The sequence below is a fragment of the Cyprinodon variegatus genome, unplaced genomic scaffold (assembly GCF_000732505.1).
Source record: "Cyprinodon variegatus isolate N-32 unplaced genomic scaffold, C_variegatus-1.0 Scaffold42, whole genome shotgun sequence".
In the NCBI taxonomy this organism is placed as follows: Eukaryota; Metazoa; Chordata; class Actinopteri; order Cyprinodontiformes; family Cyprinodontidae; genus Cyprinodon; species Cyprinodon variegatus.
The window spans coordinates 1854080-1870837 of record NW_015150495.1 but is presented as its reverse complement, the minus strand read 5'-3'; the positions used below and the strand labels follow the sequence as shown (position 1 = coordinate 1870837).

General features: G+C 37.9%; 1 protein-coding gene across 1 annotated transcript in view; it reads left to right on the top strand.

Moving 5' to 3' along the window:
- Positions 1-16758, top strand: part of cnksr2 (connector enhancer of kinase suppressor of Ras 2) — a 90591-nt gene that overhangs the window by 7895 nt on the left and 65938 nt on the right. The window lies entirely within an intron of this gene.

The window sequence follows — 16758 nt, the reverse complement described above, 5'->3', positions numbered from 1 at the left end:
TCCATCCATCCATCCATCCATCCATCCATCCATCCATCCATCCATCCATCCATCCAAGCTCAGCACTTTAACACGGTGGACGATTTTACTTGTAAGAGAGAAAGAAACCGCTCCAATGCAACTTATAACCATTTTTAACATTTTCTATGTTTGCTACATCTTCAGCAAATTGTTGCATAAACACAGCTAAAGGTTGTTTATCTGAATTGTTATTTGTAAGTTGGTATCCTGTCAGAAGAATAAACAGCTTCATCATGATTTTTCCACAGGTTGCTTGTTTAATTATTCAAATTTAGTCTGCCTGTGATTGTCTGCAGCCTTAACCCACAGTCAAAGTTGGACAGATTTGATAATTTGGCTCACTCTGGAGATTTTACTGCAATGCAGCCCGTGAATGCAATCATCAAGTACTAACAAAGCAGCACGAAGCTTAGCCTTTAACCCAACCGCAGCATTCAAATACGTTATTCATAAATGTCCTCAGACTGAAAGATGAGCTAAAAATACATTCATTATGCAATAATATTGTTGAGTTTTGTTTATGAGGGATTGTTATACCTGGCAGTGATCAGATGAGAGATTAATGCATGAATAATTCAGCAGCCAAGCTGATTAGGTCTGTACCCTCAGGCCTCACTGAACATTGGAGTAGACTTTTCAATTCAAAAAAGGACGTTAATGTGGAAGGGCAATTTATTTTTTAACATCTATATTCTAAAGTAGTGCAGTTAAGTGTGCAAATACGTGAAAGATTGTTAGATCTGGGTATTTCTTAATTTGTTCGAAATCATTTAGTTTCAATCTCAGTCCTTTTAAAACAAGTTTCCCCTTAGCTTCAGCGTTTTGGCTCTACTGTTCATTTATCTTAACCATAATATTCATGAATTATTCCAACACATTACGCATGTTGGTAGAAACTCATTTTTGCTCCACATGCATCCAGGCATCCCAAGGCCCCTGCCAACTCTAAGGACTAATACATTCATCACATTTATTATCTAAGCTCAAATCAGCTGCCAACCTTTTACTGTCAAGGCGATGATATAGAGCCCAGTTCCATTAGGAGAGTGATATATGTTCAGTTTGGCTTATAAAGAAAAACACGTGAAGGTCATTTATGACTTGACATACTGTCCAGTCCAGTTAGTACTAGCATTTAGGACAACCAGAGGCCCATTTAGGGCTGTTAAACTTTACTAAATGTTAATTTTAGATTCCTCTGGCACTTCTAAAATCAATTTTAAGCTTTGTTGTTTAAAGTCTCCTAATTTAGAGCATCATCACTAGCAAGGCTTGTTTCCTTTTCATTATTGTTTGTATTATTGAAATGCTAGTTGTTTCATCTTCAAGTACCAGTAATACTTCTAAAATCTAGTAATTCATAACTTCTTAAGAAATTTTTGTATTTCTCAAACCACGTAATTTTGTATAAACCTCAGATGAATGCAAAGACCTGCAATGCATTGAGAGTTTATGCTTTCCCCTCTTCTTCTTCAGCAAAATCTAGAAAGTTGCCTCTATCCCCCAAACTCAATACTTTCTGGAAAGATTTTTTTCTCTCTAATTACAGCCCCAGGTCTTTAAGGAAATGCATTCATCAGCTTTGCACATCTAGACTTAAATTCTGTTCTGGTATGAGCTCATGAGAACAACTCAAGATGAACCAGATTACAAGAAGAGCATCTGTAGCATTAGTTTTCAAGTCACGAATTTTTCATTTGATATAGGTTTGGCCTGATTAGGCCAGTGCAAAATCCTATACTATATAATTATAGTTTTTGTTGTATGTACAAGGTTGTTTCCCTGCTGGAGGGTGAACCTCCACCTCACTCTAAAATCTTAGGATTACTCTTTATAAAGATCCACAAGTCTTTCCATCAACTAGGACCAGTTTCCTTGCCCCTGTTAGCGTAAAATATCCCCACAGTACGGTCCTTCTAATAAACAATTTGTCCACCAAGGCGAGGACGTGTTCAGGGCAAAGAAGTCCCACTTATAGCATCTTCCTCCCGGCTAGAACATTATTATATACGCGTGCTGTGTTGCCTATGTAGTCAGTGGGAAACTGTAAATGCAACATCTATTGATTTCCTTAAAGCAAAGGCTCTGAACCTGTCACTAAAAGCCAGATTTCTAAAGCCCATGAATAATAGTTGTCCTGTTGGACAGATTTTTCTACCTGAGATGTGGATCTTGGCACTGCAAAAATAATCTAGAAATAAGTAAACATTTCTGAGTGAGTATTTTGACTCTTTAAATAAGATAGTTAGATAATATGCACTTGAAATAAGACAATGCAATTGTGTTTTTCTTATTTTAAACGTGAATTGTCTTGTTCCATTGGCAAAGTGTCTCAGTTACCTCCTCAATTCAAGAACAAATGCACTTATTTAAAGAAAAAATGACTAGTAACCTCCTTGCCTTCAGTTTAGTTAGATTTCCGTTGAAACTGTATTTCCAGATGGCTGAAGTATCACAACCTCATGGGAAGCTCAAAGCTGGGGATCATGTTTAATGACCTAACACTGCTTTACCTTATTTCTAAAATGCCTGTCGTCTTCCTTGACCCTCATGATGCTGTTTGTTTACAAAGTTCTCTTACAGACGTTTGCAGACTTCACAGAATAGCTGCATTTTTCTAAGTTAGATTTAAAGACAGATGAGCTCTATATGCTGTTTAGGTGACCGATCATGGTTTATTTTCTTTCAGGTTATCGGAGTAAATGAGGCCAAACACAAATGCACACCTTACATTTAGGAAGTATTATGTGTTGAATAGGGCTGAAACAATTAATTGGATTAATCGTGATTAATCGATTACTGAAATAATCGTCAACTAATTTAGTAATCAATTATTTGCAGGAGATAGTTTGCAGATCGGATTATTTAGATGAAAAACACCTACCAGCTGCCGCGGTGAACCGCGAGGAGGCGACCCGGCCAGAGGCTGCTGATGAAGGGATTCCTACTGTTGGCGCACCGCTGGCATGTGGGGGGTCTGAGCGGCTCCGACAGAAATAACATTGGAAGGCAGGATTGTAATCTGGATGAACTGACTGCATTTATTAAGTTTTCAGGTGTATTTTCTCACTTAAAAACATATTAAAACTACTTTATTCCCACTGATCACAGCAAATATAGCTGCAAGGCAAAGAAAGGATAGTGAAGCTCCGCCCAACTCGCGTCAGACACACTTTTGCACCGCGCAGCCAGAGCAACAAAGCTGCTTCAGCCGCATGTCAGAACTAACTGGTACAAGCAGCAAAAATGAAGCAGCAGACGCGATTTTGCTGCTCTTGCTGCGTCCGGTGTGAACGTAGCATCAAAGAGAGAATCCATTTCTCCTAATGCACACTCTATTTAAAAGTTAGTGTTTGCATCGCTCATACAATCTTATTTTCCTGAAGAAGATTTGCACTATGTCAGACTCACCATGTGAGTGAAAATGGGGATGAGCACGTAGGACTTCATTATGTAAACATATCACCAGAATGATTGACAATTAGGACAAACACTTATTTTGATGATCCACCCTAAAAAAGAACATCCTCCACTAAACCTTTAAGATAAAAAAAAAATGTTTTGGTCAGTCAATATGCTCTATCCAGAACTCCTCAAGTTTTATTTTCACTTGGTTTAATTTAAAAAAAATCTTCCTTAAAGAACCTTTGGCTATCTGATTATTAATCGAAAAAATAATTAAAAGATTAATCGATTTGCTAAATAATCGTTAGTTGCAGCCCTAGTGTTGAATAATTTCTTCCACCTCTTCAGGACAGTAACTGTTTTTTTTCCCTCCTGATTTTACCAAAGAGACGTCATCGCCTTCCGATTCATCAGGCGTAGATAGCAAAACATGACCCACTCTCCATAAAATCTGTGACAAATGAATGATACCATCAAGCACTTGTTATTCATCATATCTCCATGCATAAAAAGCAGGTCAGAGGGTCTGTTACTTCAAATGCAGCAATAAAATGCAGGTGGTGATGAAGTGTTGTTTACGGGGAGTGAGGGGGATCTTTGTTGTTCATGCTCATGTGGCATGTGCTTACATGTGTCTGGATGGGTGGTGGCTTGTCGGTCTCGGACCGTCTGTGCTCAACAGCTGACAGACTCACACACCGGCTCTGAACAGAAGGCTCCACCCGAGTCCTTGGTTATTTGTACCAACACACACACACACATAAACCTGCTTAGACACGTGGCTCGCCTCAGTTTGGTATTCAGTTCATGCTGGTTCTGGGATGCGTCAGTGGCGACGTTATGGGTTATGCGATACACCGTATTTTTCTACGTGTGAGTGTGTGTACAGTAAGATGTACAGTCCAAACATGGGCCAAAAGGTCGCCACATTGTTGACTCTGTGCATCGATACACAAGCGTGGCTCTTTAACAGTAACGTGAGCGCTCTGATGGGAATGCCAGGAATTTTTCTCCTCTGTCATCTGTTCACGCTGTGATCCGGGCAGAGTTTCACCTCATTTCCATTTGGACAAATGTCGCCGCCAGACTTGAAAATCAGCAGCTAAAAAGACTTGAGAGTGTTTGATGACACTGTTTGCCACAAGAGAAATCAAACCAAGTGATTACAGCATTAAGAATTACTGGATTTCCTAAATAAATCTTAGAAATTTAGGATGAAGCTTTGATAGATAAGGATTGAGTTCACATCAGTAGCTGTTTATTTTGGTTTAATTATGTCTCCACTGGGAAACAGTTTACTGAAAGACCTAAATAAATACATAAGATAGATTCATGCAAATAGGTTTAGCGTATTTCAGTTTAATTTACAGAAATCTGAAGTGAACATTTGCATTAAAGCAAATTTTCATGTGGTGATGGATTATATTTAGCTTAAATGTTTTAATCTTTTGGTTGCTGATGCAGTAAACAAAATCAGAGAAGTTAGCTTCTGCTTTGCTTAAAGATTGACATTGTTTATCAACGTCACTTTAAAAATTTTCGTTCCTTTAAAGCTACTCAGAGTCTTGCAATCCTGTGCATGACAGAACATAAAGGAAACGCAGGGAAGTTAACAGGAATAAATCATTTCTTCCATGTACTGGAAATTTTCATCACTTTGTACATCTTTTTAACTTGCGTTTTTTTGTAGTTTTTTTTTTTTTTTAAAGGCTGTAGTCCCACTTTGACACGTAGAATTCCTGTATGTTTCCACACCTTGATGTCATTTGGAAAGCTAAAGGCTGTCCAAATTCAGCACAGCAGTCCAGAGTTCCTTTTCTACCCTTCCTTTCTCACTTTTCACAGGTTTGAAGGAAGGAAAAGGAGCAAGGAACAGGACCTAGGGGCTACTTTCTGCCATATTCTAATATACCCTCACCTGAAAATACGGATACAGTAAAAAAATAGTATTATTATTTAAATACTATTATTGCTAAGAATAGAATCTGCTTTAAGTTCAGCTGAGAAGCTTGTCCTTAATGTTCCTACAGATTTTAATCATTTATGTGAACCTGTTCTCAGAGAATGCACAGATAAACCTTTATGGTCAAACAAATTGTTTACACTTTTAAACAGGATCTAGTTTCCTCTGCTTGTTACATTTTAAACAGATATGTAGATGTGAAAGGGATGTTTAATATTAACTATTGTTTTTTGTTGAGGCCGGGGAACTCAGTCTCCACAGGCTGTAGCTTAAGCTGGCTAAAGGTCTTTAGTTAGTTCTTCTACAGCTCTAGCATCCCGAGGGGAGGCGTGTCTTTGACTTTGAAAAGTCCTTCCCAATCTGACAATGATGAGACATCCAATGAAGAAATCCCTAATCAATGCCAAAATGGGCTCTAAGTTTGGCTAAAACACAGATGACTTTTTTCTGTAATCTTTCTGACCAAATATTCATCACAACCAAAAACATTACCTCCTCGGTGGATAATAATAAACCTTTCAGAGACTCAACGGTGATAATTTGAAAATCACATCTGACACTGCTGGCCTGTAATTATCTTTGGAAAATAACTATTCAATTTTCAGAAATTCGATGGGTGAAGTGTATCCATGTTTTATATATTAGTGAAAAGACATTTGCAAGAACGGGCATTTCAACAATGAATAATAATAATGAAATAAAATATATGATGTTGTTGTATAGACTGTGTATAATAATTACTATAAAACAAATGAGAAACATCTAATATATTTGATGTATCTAATGTTTTGAGTGGCAGAGGGGGATAATTTTATTTATAAACTATCTCCTGCAAAAATAATGAATTCATCTGTAAAAGATTTTTATTTTACATACAGACTGGAAGGATGTATTTAGTGAATTTGAAAAAATAAGAAGACTTATCATTTCATCAGGCAAGGAGGGAAATTTTCATAAGATTTTTAAGAAAAAAACAGTTTTTTCCTACGGTGATCCCATAAAAATGCAATATTCAGACATATGATGGGGGAAAAATAGATATTTTCCTAAATGTGTTTAACGCTAACAACGTTTTTTTGAAAATAAAATGGATTTAATTGGACAGAGTCGCTTTTTCACGAACATCCTTCCTGTATGACTATCAGAGGCAGATAGAGCTGCTGGTCTAACATCTGTTGATCCTGAAGCTTACCAACGCGTAGACCAGATGACACACAAACCAAATGGAAGGGCTGGGCTCTTTTACCGGATTCGTGAACATCTCGGGAGTGAGTGCAAAATCTGATTTTATTAGCCGCACGTATGACCGAGAAAAAGAGGGTGTTAGTGGGAGTTTGGCTCACCTGCTGTTGTGAAAAGTGTACTACTGTGGGAGTTAAGTATGTGAGTCAGCTATGAATCACGCTTTTTCCAACCATCCAACACAAGGACACACATGATTTCAATCTCTCTCACAAATGAACTTACTGAAATACAGGTAGAAGCATATAAGTGCACTGGTTCATTACACAAGAAACCCACACAGACATCTACAATGATTTTCTCTCAATTTATAGAAAAAAATGGGTGTAAAGATGCCCGTATTTTGTTACAGTGGGAGTTCTTGTAATGAGCTAAATCTCTCTGCAGCTTTGAGGGGGCACATGCAAACAGTAGCTCATTTAACTAGTGAAATGTCTGAAATGCAGCTAAATGAAAAACAAAACATAAAACTAGCAGCCATTAATAACCAGGAACTATTTAAGTGACTGACCACTAGTCATTAATTGCATCTTTATAGCAGTAGGTTGCAGAAAAGATCAATCTTGTTCCATAGCTAATATGAAAAAGATGAGACTACAGACCACAAATTACCTTATACTTGGAAAAGAAAAATAGATGGTGAGTATTTATCAGTATGATAAGTGGTAAATATGGAGTTTGCATATTTTTATAATGGCTTTTTACAGTGGTTTCTTTTTTAACAAAAAATAAAATCCCAAAATATAACTTTTAATCTAGCAGGCAGTTATTTATTTATTTTATAGTGCCTTTCATAACACTTTGTTATTATATTTTATGTAGTGAATCCTAATTTTATTCATAAAAATTTAAAATATATTACTAAAAGGTTTGAAATACTGGACAGGCACAGAATTTATTCACATATTCCAGGGGAGAAAAAAACAACATCTGGTTTTAGGCAACTTCAAAAAATGTTCAACTTTAAAATAATGCATAACATTTTAGAGTAATCCCTAAAACTCTACAATCTTGTAGAGAGTAGTATCTTAGAGATTTGACACAACAGCACCTCACGGAGGACTTTAAAAGATGTATGATGTGTCCATGTAAAATTTTTTCAGAATCTTAATGGATCATTCTGATCCAGTTCTGACTGGTATTACTATTGATTTCCATGGTAACACTCCCATCCCCTCAAATAACTGTGTCTGTATATTCTAGAATACTCTATTTTATAAAGCTTTGCAGTAATTGAAGTCCTGTTTTTGCTCGTAAAGGTTACAACAGTCTTATTGCTGAGTAGAAAGTTCAATTACAGCAGACACAGTCAAATATTTTCCTCTTAATTTGATAGAATTAGAAATAATGATCTAATAGTTGATTCAAGAAAACAGTTTTCTATCTCATATTTATTCATAGACACAACCTATGTGAATGACTGTATGATCTGGCTGTTAACTACCTGCTCTAGCTATCATTCATGCATGTTGCATGAATGTTGTTGTGTTCTCCTGTTTTTGGTGAATGATAAAATTAGCTCCTTACCTTTTTTACTTTCACGATGCATGCTTTTATGTACTGCACAGTCAGTCTTTGTAGCAAAATGACTTGTTAACTCATCTGTTGGTCTCACCAATAAGCAGCTATACATTTGACACACAATACAACATACTGCCATCACAAAACAACCTGCTAAGATGCATTTTAAAAACAAATTATTTTCACTGTAAACCAGTGCAAAGAGGCAGACTTTTATTTTTTGTATTTTATATATTGTTATTTATATATTTAGTTTTTTTGCACTTTAATCCTCTCTTTGCTTTTAAGCCACATATCAGCTAATGGTGACACTAATATAAATGTATACCTGTAAAGTGCTGTTAGGTTTGCATAATGGTTGTTTACCATGTAGATGCCATCCGTGATAATATTGAGCTTCCTATATATAATAAACAACTAGTGCAACACAGTACTCGCATGAAGTATTTGGAAGAAAAAATGCAAGGAAGTGCAATAATCATTTTAATAATTTTTTTGCATTACTTTTTGCAGAGCTGCCATGCCTGTAATTTTCTTCTGATGCAAGAAAAAAAACTTTGCGAAAACACAGCGATGCAAGAGGTGTTATATTCTTTGCAAAATGCAAAAATATTTATTTATTCAAACATTAATATGTGATTTCTTTTGTATTTTCTTCATGTTTTCTGGTAAATCTGGCTGTTGTTTCACAGTACTATTGTTTATTGTGCTGCTGCTGTGTTTTTGCAATGAACATCCATTCTCTATCCTGGAATGTCATCACTTATAAATTTGTTTTGCACTGTGTAGGAATATGCATGAGTGCTGTAAAAGGAAGATGAAAGTGTGAATTGCTTGAGTTGGCAGCTGCGGCTAAAATGGTTTTTAAAAAATTAAGGTTTGAAGAATGAACTTAATGAAGATGGTTTAATAAGCTGATAAAGGTTGTGTTTAAACTGAGGATATAAAGACACTATTTTGCATGTATACCTACCGTATGGGAGTGCTTCACTTTTTGAGTGTTGCATACTGTGTGGGTGTGTGTGCTTGCTGATGCCACTTAGAATTTGACTCATCAGTATTCAGGGCATTCACGCTCTCCCTCACTGCCAGCGATAAGCGATGCTGATTATCGGTGAACTTTCGCCACACAGTACATCTCTTCTGCTTCTGTACCTCCCTCTGCCTCTTTCAGCACGAGTAACAATCTGCCTGTGAGAGCCAGAATTGTTTTAATCAGCTACACTTCTTTCACTTCTGCTAAGACTCTGCCGCTATTAACAGTCATCACATCACAAGTTCAATTGTTTTGGGAGAAAGGGACCAATCTCTTATCAGAGCAAAAACAAGACTACAGTATAAAAATTTCCCAAACCCTAACTGGATGGCCGGAAACCATCTCAATTGTTAGAGCCATGCAAGGGTAAAAGTTTCAGATAGTTCAGATTTTTTCAATGGGGTTTTGTCGAGTTGCTATCTATGCTTATCTTGCCAGGAGCAGGTAGCATTTAATGTTGCCTTAGCTTGGAAAGCTGATGAGTTTTCACCAGGGTTAAACCCTGTCACTATAGAGTCAGGCAGAAGGATGCTTTAACCTGAAACACAGCCTCACAGTTAGCAGGTCAGACCCAGAAAGAGATTTAAACAAACAGCTAGTGATTTAAGCCAAAAGAAAATGACTCAAGCCAACAGTTTTTTTTTTTTATTGAAACCCATACCCATCCCTTGATCTGAATACATGGAATCATAAATCCTAGCTCTTTGCCTTTTATGGGGTTTTCATTCTGGACCAGAGTAGGAAGCAAAGAGAGTATTTTTACTCTTCGAATAAGAAAATTAGATACTATGCACTTGAATTAAGACAATGCACTAGTTTTTTCTTATTTTAAATGTATATTGTCTTGTTCCAAAGTGTCTCACTTATCTCCTAAATTCTAGAACAAATGCATATATTTACAAAAAAAAAATGACTTATTGATATTTAAATTTTTTGCAGAACAGTATTTAGTCTTCTGCACGTCGTAACCCAATTGTTATGCAATTGATGTATAGATGAAGCATGGCATGTGTCAAACTGGGACTGTAAGCTTTACCCAAAAGAACTACAAACAAATGCATGTTACAGAAATATCCGTAGTGAACAGCTGAAGCTTTCCTTTCTAAAACCCAAAACATAGGAAGTTGTGTACGTTTGGATGGGCCACAAAGAGTACATGTGAAGAATGAATGTATTTTTGTTCAAATCCATGAGGTGGGCTGTGCCTAAAGGTCCTATCACCAAAGGATTGTTGGAATCCACATAGATCCCAATGACCAGACAACAATGTTCAGAGGTCCCTTTGCGAAATTACTTTTTCCTAGACCCTCCCTTACTGCCAGCACTATTCGTACAGCACCTACTGTACAATGGCCACTGCTTTAACTTAAGCTGACAAATAGAAAGCAAGAGAGTTATAGGCCTTTCAGAGAAGATGTGTTTTGGGGTTTACTTGCCATTGAGTTCAGCACAGTACTGCCCTGCTTAGGCATTGCCCTCTAGTGTGTGGTCTGTTTGGCGTGGTGCTGGTTGGATTGGTATTCTCTTGTGACTGTCCTGAAAGCTAGGAAAAAAGAAACTGCAAGATCCAAGGTGGCATTTGAAAGAGATCAGTTTTCAGAGGAGCTGTTTCTAGATGTATTTGTGACTAAGTGTGGAGCAGTTTTAGAGTTTACTGAGTAGGGTTGGACAGTGATATAGAATCTATATGATGAATATATATATCTGTCTAGCTTCTCCCGCATTTTGCTCTCTGGTCACATGCCTAATGAAACTGTTTCCATTGATTGCAAGTCTGCCTCAAAGTTCATCACAGTTGAACGTTGACTGCAGCGTGTGTGCGAGCTCCCATGCACTGTGCTTGGCTCCATACAGTGCTTTGATCAAAGCACTGCTTCGCTCAATGCTGTGCTTTGGTACCATGGATTACAGAGTCCAGTAGTGTTCTTGCAGTGTCCAGTCTTTAAGGTGTTTAAGTGTATACCAAGTTTCAGCTCTTAGCTGAGCTGAAATCTGTAAATCAAGCTAATGTTTAGTCCAACCTCTGAGCTTAAAAGAAATCCAAGATGTTAGTTTTTGTGCCTTTTATAGTGTTTTTATTTTATTTTACAGAGTTGGAGTAATTAGATAAATATCATCAGCCATTTAAAATAACTGCTAGTGTCACCAGTATTTGCCAGAGATTTGTTGTTTATTTTTGCTAGATTAGCGTATAATTAGGACCTCTCCAATAGGAGTTGTCTAAATGACTGATACCAGATGCATCCACTGCTTCGACCAAGCAGGTGCAGGGGAGCAGGTGAATGAAGAGACAGTCTACCACAGAGCCTCAACTGCTTAAGAAATAAAGGAAATTGCCTGTAATATTTTGTGGTCAAATTTAAACATGTCCCACTTCCAAAAGTCAGTAGTGAGGATCACTTGAATCTGGAGCAGGTATGGAAAGCCAAAAGTGCCCCATATTTAATACATTTAAAAGTGTAAGTATTAAAAGGCAATAAAGTGCTTTACACCGTACAAAAATCAGAACAAATGTGCAGTAAAATAAGTTAAAACATCAATCAAGCACACAACAGATTATCAAAACATCATCATACAAATTAATGACAAACATTTAACCAGATACACATGGTAATCGTAGAAGGATGGTCAATGTGTAAGAATATATTTTGTTTAGAGCAGCTTTTCACCTGGATTTGTTCGAAGACTACTTCTCTAAGGAAACTCTAAACAGATGGGTCTTCAGCCTTGATTTAAAAGAATTTAGTGTTTCATATTTTTTGCAGTGTTTGTTGGAGTTAGATTGAGATTAAAGTTGCAAACAACTGAAAGCTGCTTCTCCATGTTTGGTTCCGGTTCTGGGAAAACAAAGTAGACTGGAAACAGAAGACCTGAGTGGGTCTGAGTAAGGTTCATATGACTATATAGTAAGTCTTGTGGTGTTGAACTGTTCATCGATTTACAATTCAATTAACATTTTTAAAAGTCAATTATTTGAACCACAGGAAGCCAGTATAGGGGACTTTAAAACCAGAGTGATGTTCTCTAGTTTTCTGGTGAGAACAACAGCAGGAGCATTTTGGAACAGCTGCAGCTGTCTGATTGATTTTTTTTTTGTGTGAAGATACTTTTGTAATAATCAACTTAAAGGGCAAGATTGATATTTGTAAATGTGAAAATGTCAGTGTTTTAACTTTTTAATAACTACTTAATTTGGGCTAAACCACCATCATTAATTTATTCTACCTCTCACTTCACACATAATTTTTTCTTACCAGATAAGTTTACTCAAATATGTTCATTTTTATGCATGGCTCTAGCAAATATTGGATTCAGGGATTATCATCATTATAGTTTGATATTATACATTATGATAATAATAACAGCTACTACTAGGTGTCATAACTAGTAGTAGTTGGTGTTACAAATAATGTTCTTTCTCTTTTACATTAATTCTTTTTGTGACAGCTCCAACTTTAAACCCAACTAATACTGGAATTAAGTAAAGATTAAATGTACATACTCGAAAAACGTGCAATGACTAATCATTAAAGCTTACCAGCTTGGGAGTGTTTGGCGATCTAGATCATGGGGTTTCTTGTTTCCACATTGAGATAAGTTTCAGTTGGTAATGTCCTAATTTTTAAGTTGTATTAATACCCTTTATTTTAATGCTACATATTCTATATTGCATTTCTTTATATTTTTAAAGGGGTTCAGTATATTTCAAAGTTATGATGGATTGCAGTCTGAAGCTGTTTATTTTTTACCCTTCCTAACTCGATATGGGCCATTCTGGGAGCGAACACTTCATTTAGACTTCAGAATTTGGTGACAGCTTAGGGAAGGAACCGAGGCAGAAAAAAGGTCTGTTTGCTTGTTGCTGATGAGCAAAGAAATCTGTGTGTATGTGAAAGGGTTGAAAGCAATTTAGCAGCTGGCTTCGGAGCTTTTCCCTTTTCCTATCCTCATCCTTTCTTCTTCTTCCTTTCTTTCATCCCGATCTTTGTTAGTGTGGTTATGATAGATGACTGTGTTATAAAGCTGGGGCTTGAAGCGAGGGAAATCAATGCTTCGTCCTCAGAGAGATGTGTGTGTGTGTGTTTTCTGTTGCCTGTTTGTTGAGCTGTTGAATGCTGGATGCGTTCATTGTTTTGGGAGCCAGGGGCTGCAGCTGAGCTGCTCTGTCTTGATCTGCTTTCCTTTGACTCAGCAAAACAGTGTCTGACCAGACACAGGCACAAACACCTAAACAATGCATGCACACGGATACTGGGATGCTCATGCTCTGGTAGGCCAATTATCATCCCACACATGCTCATAAATGTTATATAATCCAGCAGAATAAAGGAAGTCATGAACGGCCTGATTGCTCCTTAATTTCTCCTTTTAGTCCTGGCACCCTGATTCCTGCTTCAGGTTCAGCGTTGGGTCCTTTAGAGCAGAGGCTCCGAATATTTTTTCACACCCCGGATATTTCCATGGACCAATCTGTAGCAGAATCCTCTTCTTTCCCTTCACTGGACCGACTGTTCTTCCAGAAGAAACTTTCTAAAGAAACTTGCTCATTACCTGTTTTTGCTAGCAATGGAGTTTAAATTGGGGGTTTTAAAGGAGGAGGTACCACCTGTCATGGCTGACATATTTAACCAGTGAGGATTAGACGGGTGTAATGAGGAGAACACATTCAGACTCAGAAAATAAATCAGTTATCAGTTATTTTTTCATTTTTTATAGCCTGGGACCCAATGACAGACGGACCGGCCCTACTTGAACTTATCAAATCTCTATTCTATATGTTTTGTTTCTTTCATGAAAGTGGACAGCAACATAAATGCACTCTACATTTAAAACAAATCTTGCTGAAAAAAATTGCTTGATTTCTACTAAAATACATCAACTTTGAAATACCTTAATCTGCTGATGAATTTTCTCTAAGCGGTGAATGGTAAATGCAAACTTCAGAGGTCTGAGGAAGTCTTATAATGTCACTATTTAGCATCATTTTTATATTTGATATTAGTCTGATAAGAATTCCAACATTTTAAATTGAAAAGCTCAAAGACAATAAACATGACAGCATCATGCTGGGGGGATGCTTTTCTTCAACAAAGACAGGGTGTTTGGTTGAATTGGATGAGAAGACGGGTGGAGCATATCAATGTTAAACAATGACTCAGTTAAAGTTTACTCCTATATCTGATTTTAAACTAGTTGGAAATCCTGAAAATCTGTCTTTACAGTTGTCCTCCATCCTATCTGATTTAGGTTGTGCTGTTTTGTGAAGAATCTGTTTGCCCAAAAGGATGAAAGGCAGATAAACAAAGTATTTTGTGTTAACATGAAGCTTGTGTTGGAACCCTGTGGGAGAGCCGAAGCACTGCTGTAGAATAATTTACAGTAAAAACACTTCTAGTTACAAATGGCTTTCAATAATATAGATATTTTTTTATACCCTTGTAACTACCACCTCCAACATGATGTCATGCTGAAATGGCTTTTTTAGCCTTTTGATACAATGCCTTTGATGTTCTACTGTAATATTAACAGAACAAGGCAATATACAAAACTGCAACCATAGAAAAAGCATTGGGAAAAACATGACGCAGCAGCTGTTGTATTAGAAAGAACAAACAGAAACAAGCAGCAGTTTAACTGCCTTTTCCTGTGCAGAGAAAATCTGTCCTCCCTGCAGGCATAGCTTTATGAGGGAAACCACCAGTGAAAGCATGGTAGCAGAATCTGATGAGGAAGTCTGAAGTGCAGCCATATGTTGCTACTTTGGGCTGGGTGTGGTGCATTGATTGCAAAATTAGCACATCGTGGAGTGAAAGTGAATGATGACACCCCTGCAGTGACTTAAGCTAATCATTTCTCTTTGTCTTATAAAAGAACTACAGTATTATTTTTTATTTATTGCTTTCTATACCCTCCGCTCGGTCAAAGTCACAGGGGACAACGAGTGCAACCTGGACAGAGCATGGGCCCATTGGCATACCGGACAACCGGGGAGGCCCACACACCATTGTTTAGTACCTACGGGCAGCTTTCAGACCCAAAGAAATGTAATTATAATGTTTCTGGACAGTGGGAGGGAGTGGAGGTACCCAGAAACAACCCTCATTGTCAGGCCCAGAACAAAGGACCCAGTATTCAAGGCGGAAAGTCAGTTAGATGTAACATAATGTTTATTTAAGACAGAAACTGCAGAGAACAGTCTCTAAGGCCGGAACCTCTGCAGGAGGAGAACACAGTTTAGTGAAAACGTCTGTCTGGTGGAGGATGATAATAAACGTGTGAGTTACTAACCTGGTCTTACAGTTCGGCCCGAGCCCAGAGGATGAGCTTGTAGGCTGCCAATGGGAGATGATGGGCACTGCCCAGAGAGTCTCAGATGCTGGTTTCTTGGAGGTCAGGAAACGGGCAAGAGAATTAAACAGACAAAGGAAGGCAATCAGTAATCAGTGCAAAGAGATCAATTGTCCGAAATGGTACTGAAGGGAAATCTAGAACGGACTTGGGGAAGAGTTCCAGGTTCAATAAACAGGTAGGCAGAAATCAAGCAGGAGTCCTAAGTCAGGACTAGATCAGAATCGGAACAGGCAGGCTCAGAGTAGAGTCCTGCAATAGGTCGGGTACCCGCCGGTCCCCGACGGGTCACCCGCTAAAATGCTCTTTTGTGGGTGAAAAATACATAAATAAAAATAAAGGGGTCGGGCGGATATTTTTTTAGTGCGGGCGGGTAGTTGGTGATTTTTTTTTTATGCGTGTGTGTTGTTATGGACATCAGAAATGTTATATTAATCAGGCACTGGGGTCACCCTTGTTGTAGCTTAAAGCCCTGCCGGCAGTGTGGGCTTCCCTCCAACAAGGCCACAGTCAGTGCATACACGTCTGCTGCAGTGTTAATGGCGCTGTTCTGCAGCGCAGCGTACTATAGCCTATTACTTGATGTGTTAACGGGTCGGGTTTCGGGTTAAATATCAACGGGTCGGGTCGGGTTCTGATTTGTATTGAAGATATCCGCGGGTGACGGGTTTGGTTTGGTAGTCATCCTAAGGGGTTCGGGCGGGTGCGTGTTGGTAAAACTCGACCCGTGCAGGACTCTAGCTCAGAGGTCCAGAGGCAGAATTGGTCAGGATCAGAAACACTAAGGTACACTAGAGAACTCTCACCAAAGGCTCGAACAATCTGGCACTGATGGCTGGTTAAAGGCTGGTTGAATATAGGTTGAAACAGGCGGATCAGATGAAAGATAATGAGAACTGGGCGGAGGTAGATAGATGAATGAAAAAATTAATCAAGCCAGAGATCAGCGCCAAGATCATGTCACTCGTAAGCAAAGGGGAGAAGTTCCAAACTCCAAAACCTTCTTGCTGTAACACAAATGTTTCAATATGTCACATTTGTACTCCTGCTTTTTGTTGTTAATGGAAAAAAAACCCATTTATTTTTGTTTAATGTTTTTTCTGGTCATAAATGCTTAAAGCACATCATTGAATCTATTAACTCCAGGGGACTATTTACAGCTTCCTCTATTAATATGTGCTGCTGATTTCCAAGACTGCTGTGTTCTTATTTATATCTCCAG